This window comes from Chaetodon trifascialis, chromosome 11 (genome assembly GCF_039877785.1).
Source record: "Chaetodon trifascialis isolate fChaTrf1 chromosome 11, fChaTrf1.hap1, whole genome shotgun sequence".
NCBI lineage: Eukaryota > Metazoa > Chordata > Actinopteri > Chaetodontiformes > Chaetodontidae > Chaetodon > Chaetodon trifascialis.
Genome location: NC_092066.1, coordinates 8,929,158 through 8,942,553, shown reverse-complemented (window position 1 = coordinate 8,942,553; position 13,396 = coordinate 8,929,158).

Genomic DNA, 13,396 nt, shown 5'->3' with positions numbered 1-13,396 from the left:
AGTCTAGATATTTTCACTTCTTTCTTTTTGAACCAAATGTTGAGACATGCCAGGATAGGCTGGATTTTAAATTCTGCTGAACAAGTACTTTTCCCTGGCAAAAGTCCCAGATGATGCATGAGACGCAGAAAATACAATTACTGAGAAAACTGGTAGCAGTGCCAGCAGTCAATGTCCAAGGTAAGTTTCTTTTGTATTCTGGTTCATTTATTTAAGTATTTATTAACATTAGGAGATTGTGTAAAAAGTATGGTAAAGCTTGAGAATTTGGAATAAAAATTCAAGAATAAGGATCGAAATATGGGACTATGGAGTCAAATTTAAGAATATTGATTCAAATTCTGAGAATTAATGAAAGTCTGAAAAAAAAACAACACTAATGAAACACCGAATAAAAAGTGAGAATATGAGATTAAATTGAATATGCAATTACAAAAACCTTGTATGTATGCCTGTATGTTAATGAGGCGTTTGCTGTGGATCAGCTGCATCGGAGGGAAAATGTTATTCGAGTTGACGAAGGATATATTCCTGAATTTTATTTGCTGATCACAATAAAATCAAAGACATGACCCTCCACTTCCCCAAAGACGCTGGACATTGGGGAAATGTTCCTTTCTTTCTTTTCATTTACAGTAAATGTTGACCTGTTTTAATTTATTGTAAATGTTGTGCATTATATATTTCTCAATGACTCACTTCTTCTAATTGTCATTTAGAAATCTGAAACAGAACACGATGTCCGTAAGACGTCATCATTGGCTTTGAGTACACAGTTCATTCCATATTTTCAGACTTGACCAGCATGAACTATGCAGAGTATTTATTTATTTGAGACTTGTACACAAACGTAAAATGTATTCTACAGCATTTTAAGGAATTAACATCATATCCTCATTTCTTTATCAGTGGTATTGTCACTTCCTCACAAGACATCAGCAAGTAAACAATGGCCCTCGAGGGTGACTACAACGGCAGTGACTACATATATGACTATTTATATTACGACAATGATTTCACCTGGGAAGTGAAATCAGAACCTAATCTTTACAAAGTTGTGTGCTACGTCCTCATCTTCTGCATCAGCATGCCTGGAAACATCTTCCTCCTGTGGACTCTTCTGAGGGGACGAGCTTGGAAGAGCACATCTGACATCCTGCTTCTGCAACTCACAATTTCTGACCTTTGCCTCTCTGTGACCCTGCCTTTTTGGGCCTGCGATCATCTTTATGGCTGGATGTCTGGGGACTGGGCCTGTGGAGCCTTAGCAGGGGTTTCTTCGATTGGGCTGAACAGCTATGTGTTGATCCTCACTGCCATGACGTTGTATCATTATGTCGCTGTGACCCATGCTTCGCGTTTGTCCGCACGGAGCCCTCAAAAATTCTGCGTCCTCATGGCTAGCATTGTGATATGGTTGCTGTGTGTTCCTGGAAGCATTCTGGTGTTCATGACGAGTGAGGCTATCGAAGCATATGGTCATATGACATGTTTATATGCTCCACGGTCACTTGCTATTTTGCTTTTTGACACCTACATGCAGATTGGCCTTTTCTTTCTCATACCCTGCATTATCATTACATTCTGCAGTGTCCGTATGTGGATAACTCTCAAACAGTGCAGGATGAACAGACATCACCAGGCTTCAAGACTGATGTTAGGGATGATTGTTGCGTTTTTCCTTTGTTTTATACCATACAATATCATATTCTTTGTAGAGTCTTTGGCAATTATTCATGCACTGGAATACACAGCTTTTTGGAGGCAGGCAATGTACTATGCAGAGGTCATCACTTACACTCTGCCTTACTTCCACTGCTGCGTGAACCCACTGTTGCATATATTTGGAGCACAAAGGTTTAGGAGGTATCTCCCTGTGCCATGTAGCACTTCATCCCAGAGAAGAGATGAGTGTCACAATCTCAGTTCAGTGGCAATCATCGCTCCACATGATGGCCCTGTGTGACCAACAAATATTTATATTTGTCTGGATACTTTTTAAGATGAGAACATTCTAAATTGACCATGAAAACTACCATATTTAATGGCTGGAAGTAATTACTAAAAATCTCAATAATAATTGTTTGCTAAGTGCAGCCCCACATATTTACAATGCGTCCATGGAGGACAAAAGCATGCTGTTGATTTTTTTTTACATTTTTAGCTGCTTACCATTGATTTTGCTGTTGAATATGATAATTGATCAGTTGTAGCTAGCAAAGTAATTATGCTAAAGTTAGCTTCGTGAGCCTGTTGAAAACTTCTCTGATAGACTTTTTAACGTTTCAACTGACTCATTTTAAAAGGAGAGCCAGATAAAAATAAGCACTCTTAAATAAGCACTCGATCGTTGCTAAAAGCTTAGGCTACAAAACTTCCAATTCTGACCAGCTGATGGTCCATTTAGAAAACATGGAAATAAAGAGGAAGAACTCTGCTTGTATTTGAATGCAGAGCTACTTAATCCAAATATTACAAATATTAAATACACATATCATTGCCACATATCATCTGAACTCTCTGACTTTGTATTGTTTTGATATCCATCCACAGAGCACTCATCAACCCACGCAACTCTTCCAACTGCACCTACTCAAGTGACAGGAAGCGTATACCGTTTCATTCACACTATAGACTTCACGCTATGTTTTCACTTTGAGCATTACAAGACCTTTTCAGGATGAAAACTGAGAATGTATTCTGCAAATCGAACACTCTCTTAGGTAATGTTGGCTGAGGTTGCTGAAGTGTAAACTTCCCCAAATCAAGCAAGACAGACCCGCTAATAAAAGCTAAAACTCTGATAGCATCCACGTCCAGCTTAAAAATAATACATCGAAGTGGAAGAGTGAGTTGTAAACAAGGCTTTTTGTTAAGCTGTAGTTAGCTGATGACATGCTAACTCCTAACCTTGGAAATCAATCTACGACTGGGATGAGTGCTATCGTAGTTAGTGAGGTAGTTAGCTGGACGGGCCAATGATTGCAGCTAATGTAAGAGCAAACACACTCTTTAATCCATCAATATAGTTTTTTGCTGACGCGTTTTCGCTTTTGCAAAGGCAAAAAAGGACCCAACCCAAGCATGTGGTGGAGTCCAAGGTTTGCTTATGGTTGCAAAAATATAATTGGACAATCATTGTTCTGGGGGAGAATGTAACAGTCGACTACAACAGAGAGCAGGCAGAAACTGGAAAGTTGATGAATCATGTATCTTGTATATTGTGCTAGAGATAAACAACTGACGCAGTGAAAGACACCACAGGAAGCAGCAAAACCGATATCTGGTCATTACTACAATGTTGGCTTAAAGAGGCTTGATCCGATCAACACATGCTGACGCCTGAAGCAGAGAAAGAGTACATTTTTTGTGTAACTAAATTAACATTGTTTCAAATGACAGAAGCAGCAGCATCACATCAATACTTGAGATCACCTTGTGATGATGATTTCACTGCACTGAACAACTCAACCCACAAGATGGCAACAGAAATGAATGGAAGTAAGGCCGGTGGTAATTTCTTCAGATAAATTTTTAAAAAGATAAAATGAGCATAATGATGAAACTATGTGATTATTTTGCTTAATATTCATTTTAATCTCATGCTATGATGTTAATGTGATAATGGCTGCTGAAGCACAGGGGAGAGAATTTAACTTATAATGTGACTGTGTTAGAAGAAAGACCTTGATACCATGCACACTGTACACCATATAATATCTTAAATATCTTATAAGCACAATATTTCACCCAAGTCTAAGGAGAGCTATATCAATCATCTAACATTTACTGTATGCTGTTAATGTTTCATGTTATGATTAAATCATATTTCTAGGTTGAACAAGCCTGTTATAATTATGATAAATTACACAAAGATGAACTTATTGTTAATCTATAACACAGACTCTTCAAAGACTTGTGTAAATATTACATATTCAGGCCACAAATTAAAGATTAGTGAAATAAATGTATTCCCATGACGTTATATTTGCTTGTATGTCAAAGTGTATTACCTGTATATCAGATGTTATATTTCTGTCCTCACCTGTTTAGTCTTTGTGTTCATATGTGTAACCAGAATTAACCAGACAATGTTCCTCGAGCATCTGCTGCAGCTGCAAATAATGTTATTCAGATCTGGTTAATTTATTTCCTCTCCTTCAAATTTTTTTTATGTTTTCTTTTACATATCAGCCAATATGTTATGGATGCATTTCCCTCCGGAGTGACCTTGTCTTTGTGACACAGAACAAACAAATTAGCTCTCAGCAGCAGGATCAATAAAATATAACAGACTGCATGTTTGTGATAAAAATCACAGCCAGTCAAGTGTGTCTAACTCAAGTGTCCATGTGCTTTTCTTTAAAATGATGTGAGCCGGAAATTCCAACAGTAAAGCAATTTAGCTGTATTAGTTCAGTAATTAAAATATTTCACAAACCATTTTTTTCTTTTCTGTGGTCCAAATCTTTTAACTCTATTATATGTAATGTGTTTCTCCGGAGCCCCGTGTACTTGAACATGGCTGAGTAGCGCAGCCCTGATGGCTCCACGGGGGGTCCAGAGAAGAGTGTATTGGGACAGCTCAGTGGGCCACTGTAACAGCACTCATATCTGTCTCAGGGGGTAGATTAAGCTTAATTAACTAAACCATCCAGCACGCTTGGATGAATGGATACAAGTCAAGGGCAGAGCAGTCACGGGTGTGCTCACACATTCTCTGGCAGGCTCTGGGAGAGGGTTTCATGCCGAATTTTATCTGTGTGTGTGTGTGTAACAGCAGCAAAATGTTGGATACTGTAGCTATCATAAAATTGTCTGGACAAATCAATGTGAAAGTGACCTGTGTTTAGTCTGTAATGTGTCTTTATGCAGTCAGGAAACACAGAACACCAGTGACCTATGAGCAGAGAGGTTTCTTTGCACCTATATGATGCCAATATTTGTGTATTCACAAAGAGTTTTTGGAGGAGGAAGTGATTAAACCTCTGTTAGATCCCAATCTACCTTGTTGTGGAGTGCCAGCTGGTGGGAAAAGGACAGAAGTTTGTTTCTGGATTTTTAATATGCAAATATAACAATATGCAGGAAGTTTATTGTAAAAATGCTTAACATCAAAGACCCCAAAGAAAAGATCAAACAAGACAAATATAGTAGAAAACTCACCCCACAGAGCTCAAACAGACAATATAAGCCATCCCATTTCTTATCTTGGAGTAAGAATCTCTTTCCCCAGATCATTTTCTTAGCAAATGATGTTGTTGTTCAACCCTGTTTTTAGCCACAAGCTAAACAGCTGTTGCTGTTTTCTTATGGAGTGTGTGCTGCTAGCCCTCCCTAGCCCTAACATTCACTCGCTGCTCTTCTTTTCTCCAGGGCAACTCAGCCTCCCTTTTCACATCGATATCTCCCCTTTAATTTCAGTTATCTATAACGATAAGTACTCCAAGCATATGTGGATTTAATTGATGCCTTGCAAACGTGTGAATGTGCGTGTGCTTTGTGCATACTGCTAATAAAGTCTCATTGCTTGTTAATCTGGACTGTCAGGGAAATGCATGCAAATCGATTAAGTGTGTCAGCCTTATCATTACAAACAACTGTTTTAGTGAACAAATATAGATGACTTAATCCTTGTATGACATGTATGACATTTCTCAAATGCACCTCATTGTAATTGAATTTGTCATGGGAACACAATGTTTTAGAAAAGGATTAGATTCAGTGTTCAGCTTTGCCTCACACTTAAATGTGAACACATACAAATCTTTGTTTGTTCAATCATGAATCCAGGAAGGTGATACGCTTATTCTTAAAAAAAAATGTGTTTTTGATAGACGATAGATGAAAAACCAGCACCGCTCATGCTGCATCTTGGCCTTTATGCTGCCACTGCAGTGCCACATTTCTCCACTAGAGGGGACATGGGTATTGGCATAATGCTGTTTGTTTCATTATTTCTGGCCCATATTATTGATCACAATCTGATAAACTTTCCATATGAGCCGCAAAATATAAAGTCAGAGATGTACTCTGACAGAAAGATTATTAGTCCCTCCAAACGAGCTAAAGACGTGCTCTGCTTTGAATAGATTTTCGTGCTTCTGCTGGATTTTTTTTTTTTTTTCATTCACTTTTTTTTGTCAACAACTTTTTTGGCTGACGGTGTGTTTTCAGACAAATGTTCACCAAAAACAACAAATGCTGCCTGTCTCTCCATATCCCACACCATCACATCTCTATATCTTAGGGTCATCCTCCTCTGCTTACCTGCTGTTGTCAGATAAAAAAAAACGCAGTGATTAACTACCATGGAGACTTAATTAACAAATCAAACATCTGGATATTCAGACTAGGCCTACTGCAAAGGCTTAGGTGCCTCTTGTAAGACTGGCCATTTGATGTATCAAACAGTGCGTCCTGATGTTTCTTGCTAATTTTTTCCCATCTGGCTTGTTTTGTATCTTTATTTCATTTTTTTATTTTTATTTTTTGACAGAATCTCTCACTTTGCAACTTTCACTTTTAATGTTGCTCATTTGCAAGTATTTTATGTAACTTTTTTGGTTACTTTGTGACACTGCGGAGGACTGGAACACAATGGGAAAAGGATTGCGGACAAGGACGAGACCCTTGAGACTATAACCTAACATGACATGATGCGACATAGCATAAAATTACATAACATACCTTAACATAGCAGCATAACATTACATTACATGACATTACACTAGAAACATAAGATGGGACAATACCTGAAGTTCATGTGGCCAAAAATTATAGATAAGGCCTCCAGTGATAGGTATTAGCTGTACTGACATTTCATTTTATTTCATTATGTTTTACACTCAAATCAGATGTATGTTGGTGCACATGTCAAGAAATGACAAAAATAAACATGTAGGTTATGAGAAACTATTACAATGTTTCAAATACTGTAAATTACTTCTTTCTGATTTACCCATCTGTACATGATGAAACACACAACAAAGAACAAACCACGTTTCTGACTGTTACAGTAAAAGACTGTACAGTATGTTGCACAGTTTGACTGCTAGACTCTGAGAGAACACAGTTGCCTGTGGTATGGTGTATGATCTGGTTAATTGTGCATACAATGTCTCAGGGTTTAACCACATTCACTTGCAAGTGTGGAAGGACTAGAAACATTGTGCAACATAAAGCACAATAAACGCTGGTAAAATGAGACTCTGGGCCATGAATGTATTGCCCCAGCGCATGCCTCATGTCCACCTCATATTACTGCAATCACATGATCAGCAGTGCTCTGACTTTCGACTTGATACTTTTATGGATGACAATTAACTGGATAAATTTAGCTTGATAACATTTGAGCTTGAATTAGTTAAGCAACATAACACAACATGATATGATATGGCATGGCATGGCATGGCATGGCATGGCATGGCAATGCATAACATGATATGATGTCAGGGAATATATATCTAAGAAATAAATGAGACATTAAGGCATTAATAAAGCACAATAGCTGTATTCCCATCTTTTCATTTTTCTGTCCACAGTTTTTCATAACGTAGTCTCATGTCACATAATATCACATAACATGCCATACCAGTGCTTTGCAGTACTATGAATGAAACATTTCTTGGATGGGCCCAATGAGAACTGGACCCCCAGCTCTGGCACTGAGTCTTCAGCACTCTACCCACTGAGCTAATATCCTACAGACCATGCTTTTTGGCTTACCCTTCCTTATCCTCAGGCTGCACCAGCTGCCGTCTACCTCCAACCACACTCCACGCCCCTGATCTGATGTCCTCTACCTGCTTCGTCCCTCCTCCTCCTCATTTGTAGGTGTTCTATCCCCCTCTTTGGCCGCAACTTTCCAAAAGGTGATTTTCAATAGCACCGTGCATGACTAATGGTGGAAACATGTTAAAATCATCGCAGAAATGTCCTTGGGAAGACAAATGAATTTTCAGCAGAATAATTAACTTAATTAACAAATTTGCATGCATATTCATCAGGGCCATTGAAGTCTTTCCAGCTCAGCTTGATGAACGTTGCTGTGTAATAACCAGCTCATTTACATTCTGCCATCCACTGCCATTTGTGTGGATTACTGAGAAAAGGCAAAGTGTGTGTGTGGGTGTGTGTGTGTGTGTGTGTGTGTGTGTGTGTGTGTGTGTGTGTGTGTGTGTGTGTCCAGGATGCGATACATAATACGTGCACACAGTTTTCTCTTTCCCTTAACATGTCACAGAGAAAGCTTGATGAATCGATTTGACATACTGTTTTGTGGGATATACATCCCAATATTGGACCCAGCCGCCTCTCCTCACACACACACACACACACACACACACACACACACACACACACACACACACACACTGATATAGTGCAAGCATTCATATATGCACATACATGTATTCATACCCACATACCCTCTGTGAATGTGACTGATGGAGGCCTGACTCTGTGTGTGTGCTCCACACCCATATCTCCTTGCATCCTCCTCCCCGCCTCTCCCCTCAACCCCCCTTCTCTCTGGTGGGCAGTTCTTGGCACTGATCCTGAGTCGTAAACCCTCCTGGGTTGCCAGACTGTGCGTTGTTAAAAACGTGAGGCCCTCCGTACCCCCTCCCCGTCTCTGCAGGGCAATCTTTAAAGGCAGCAAGGTGTGACGGCACAGACTGGCAGCTTGGCAGCCATGCCCGAGGATACCAACGCTCTGTCAGCCATGAACGGGCACCATCACATGGGCTCGCCTAACTAATACGCCCGCCGTACATGTGCCTTTCTCATGCCTCATCTGTGCCAGTCAGAGACAAAGGAATTCATTAAGAAATTTCACATGGCGTTGTTTTGTGATTTTGCCGGGATACAGTTAATTGGGAATTTCACACAAGCGAAGGTAACTGAGGGAGAGATTATCCAAACGAGTTGGAAAAAGTTAATTACACTCACTTGGCTGTATGTGCCCTTGATCTGGTTGGGCAGTGAACAACAGGAAAACTTATTTTAAGCTTGTGCATTGTATTTCTCTAACAATATGGTTCTCACTGTCATCATGGATTTTTCCTCCAATTAGGTGCCACTGAACACTGTTAGAAAGAGACACTTCCCAGCAGGTTACTTGCCAGCCTGTCAGCAAACTGCTGCACCCGTAACATTGTTATAGGAACGTAAAAAGGGATGCAAAGCAAATGCTTTTGCACCTTTAACATAACCAATATGGTGCACTGTCCTGGGATTTTGCAGGAGCAATTATCACATTCATTCAATATATATATATATATAAAAAACAGCATCACCTGACACATAAAAACTTGTGATATTCAGCATACCTCCTTCCCTTTGCCTCTGTGATACTTTCTCCTACGCTTTTTCTGCAGACATATGTTTGACACTTGAAGCTGTTATCATAACTCGAGGTGTGAAAGAGAATTGTTGCAGTAATATGCCGCTCTTGAGTGTTGTGACAGGAAAATGCTTTTCAGATGCAGAATTGGCATTTTCAAGTCTTGTCTGACACAACAGTGTTTGTCTTCCATACTGATAACAGTGAAGCCAAGTTAGCAAATGAATTTCTCCAGAACTGCTATGATAGATTCTTTGGAGAACAAGTTGGGCGACAGAAAATATTCCAAGCTTATTGGAAGACTTATTGCATTTTTAATGACATGTTTTACTCATAAAAAAAATAACATTTATTGCGTTGCTGACCCTCTTTGTTTTGAAGCTTCCACTGAAGCACGACGAATACAAAACACAAATGGACCATTAAACTGACCTTCAAACCGGGCCTGTGAAAATCAAACGGCTGTCACCACACTGTTGGGGAAATTTACAGAACTACAGCTTCTTTCCCTCCAGTGAGAAATATGAAAAATACACATCAGATACTTGTTTTCACGATCCTCCTTTCTGAAGTAACTACAGCTCTCACAGCTCGAGTGAATAAATGAGTGAAAGCTTCGATCATAGAACATGAAAGGAAGGTTTGTATGGATGGAAACAGCACACTCTCCCCTGCAGACTGGCTTTGTTGGCATGCTGATGTGATTGTTGCTTTTTTAAATAATAGCTGCAGTACACTATTGTTCAAAGTAGTCGCCTGATCCCCGACTAAGCCACATATACCGTCCTGCTTTACCAGCGACATGTATGATGATAAAACAACACCTGGATTTGCCACAAAGGAATGAGGATCACGCCTTCAGGATAGATCTTCTGTTTGTCAGTCCAACAAACAGTAAAAGTGTATTTTCAACAACATTAGCTACAGAACTTGGCCAAGTCTATCAGAAAATAAAATCTTGTAACTTCTTTGTATCTCTTCTTTTGAGGTAGAGGGGGATGCATTTGACGATGGTACTGTTTGATGGTGCAATTGATGAGAAAGTTCTGAAGAAAGTCCCAAAGCCTCAGAGGAATTTGATTACCTCCATCCATTATCTGCACAGTGAGCAATCGCGAGGCTCACCATCTGTCATCCGTTTCATTTGCATCGTCAACACCTGCCCTGCCTGTTTATGCCTTCACATTTTTTATAAGCTGTCTTTCATGGCAGGGAAAAATGTTGACTTTTCCTTCTAAATACATTAATTCCACAAGTTCAAAGAACATATTGAACGCAAACCACTTGGTTTATGTCTAATAGAATTTGGAAACTGCTTTTTATTGCTGCAGATTAAAAAAAAAAAAAAAAGATTCAAGCTGCTTTCACAGCTTAGTGAACAATAAAGTGTTTCATTTCATGGAGGAATTGATGCAAGATAGATAGATAGATAGATAGATAGATAGATAGATAGATAGATAGATAGATAGATAGATAGATAGATAGATAGATAGATAGATAGATAGATAGATAGATAGATAGATAGATAGGTTTTTTGTTTGCTACCAACACATTGTGCTGCATACACTCCCTTCTCTCCCTCCTCAATCCTCCCCCATCCATCCATCCCGTCTCCCATATCCCCAGGTGGTGCCGACGGCTGCGGGGCCCATTAGCGACAGAATTCCTGCCTCCAGCAGGCCATGCGTGTCCCGAGTGACACATTTTTGGACCGACACCAAGAATCCAACCCTCCACAGACAGCTCACTTCCCTCTGCAGTCACCAAAGTCTGTGCATGTGTGTAAAATGTGTGTGTGTGTGTGTGTGTGTGTGTGTGTGTGTGTGTGTGTGTGTGTGTGTGTGAGAGAGAGAGAGAGAGAGAGAGAGAGAGAGAGGCCTTACGAACACAGCATGAGTCCCACAGGAAATGCTTGAAAGGCAGTATGGGACAGATTGGTGATGGCACAGAATGGACTAGAATACTAAAAAGAAACGCAAAGATATTCTACACACAAAGATCATACATCCATAAGATGACTCTCCTGCCAGGGTGGGACATTTGTTACAGTCATAACCTCCACAAAAATCTCCGCTTGTGCATCTCACAATGCAAACTGCACTGAAGTATTCTCTTCCATAAAAAAAATTAATTGGATTTTGCTGATGCACACTGTTGTTTGTTGATGCTCTTTGCCAGCTGATGCTTGTGTACCAAATTTTATCCTGCTCAGGGAAGAGAAATACTTCAAAATGAGATTTTCTTATTAAATTCTGCATTCATTGCATACAGTGTAAGGTGTCAGTACAGTTATTACCTCATCTGAATTGATCTACACGAGTGATATTTAATGAGAAGATCCAGATTCTTATTAATCATAAGGCGGAGTGATTATGAAACAATACGTTATGAGTTAAGAAAGAGCAGTCAGTCCTTTTAGTATAGATATTATGAATGGATTCTTTCTCCATACTAATAGATAGTTAATTATGTACCTAATGACTCCTCACAAAGCGCTATATAATTAGTCTAGATGAGCCGAGAAAGTTCCTACTTGTTCTTACATGTTTAATGTTGGTGATTTCTCATTTCCAAATGGGAATGTTGGTGATGGTGGTATAACATTAGTGTCAGTGGAGCCACAGAAAGGTACTGATATCTATCTATCTATCTATCTATCTATCTATCTATCTATCTATCTATCTATCTATCTATCTATCTATCTATGTGTAATAATAAGAGGAAGAACAACAAGAAGACTTGAATTCTCTTGAATATTTTTTTTCTTCCCATTGCCACAAACTTATCTTGCACATTTGTTGAATGGGACAAAATTTGGAAATAAATAAAGATAAAGTCATTGACACACCAGTAAGTCAGAGTGACATTACTTATTTTTGGAGTCATATTTTTGTGAAGGCTGCGGATGCATTTCTTTTTAATGTGCAATGATTAAGAAGAATTTCCAATATGCGGTGGCCTATATAGCTCACTATCTAGCTCAATATAGCAATGTGGCTCAATAGCTGTCTAGCTAGCATCAAATTATCAATGATGACTTAAAGGTTCACTAAGCTTTGAATGCATCTTGAATGTTTTTTTTCTTTTATGTTCAATACGGTTGCTGTATGATTTAATGTATCCAGCTAACTAGCTAGTTATCACCTAGGCCCACAGACAGGAATGTTGCTAGCATTTATCTCTCCAAGAAATAAACACTTAATTGTTAACTAAACCGTAAAAGTAGATTAGTTTGGAAAAACCTGGAACAATATAAGGTAGTTTCTAAATTCTATTCTATTCTAGACATAAACCAAGTTGTTCACCTTCAGTAGGTTTACACATCAATATAGCCAGCGATCTTGCTCGATGTAGCTATCCAGCTATCTAGCTAGCATCAGACTGTCAATTAAATCAAACATTTCATTGTTTACTTAGCTGAAAGCAACTTGAATATTTTTCTTTTTGAGTATTTCATGTTCAGTGTGTTTGAACTTGTGGAATTAATGTTAATGCAGGCTTAGCTAGCTAGTTAGCAAGCCAGTTTGCGAAAGCTTGCTAAAGTAGAAAGGAATAAAACCAGAGTTTATCCCTGAAATGCAACTGTGAAAACAGCTTATCAAAAAACAAACAAACAAACAAAAACACCTGCATCAACAGAAAGGGAGTTTCCGAATTCTGTAAACTAAGATTTTTGGGTTTGTTTTTAGAACTTGTGGATTTGACATCAACATCGGTGACTTGAAATTTAGCTCAGACAAACATGAGCTAGCAATCTATCTTGCATCAGTTTATCTGTGAAATTAACACTTTGTTGCCCACAAAGCTGTGGCCTAAATGTGTCTGAAATTGTGGTATTCATATAATTCAAAGGAAAGGTCAACATTCATACATGTACATATGTAAATTTATGTTATAATATCTATCTATCTATCTATCTATCTCACATCACAGTGCAGTCATGACTACCAGATGCTCGTGTTCACAGTCGAGGGGATTGAAACCACTTCACCCAATAGCACCCGTGTCTCTCAGCCTGCCCTGAAATAGGGTGTTGCTGGGGTGTCAGAG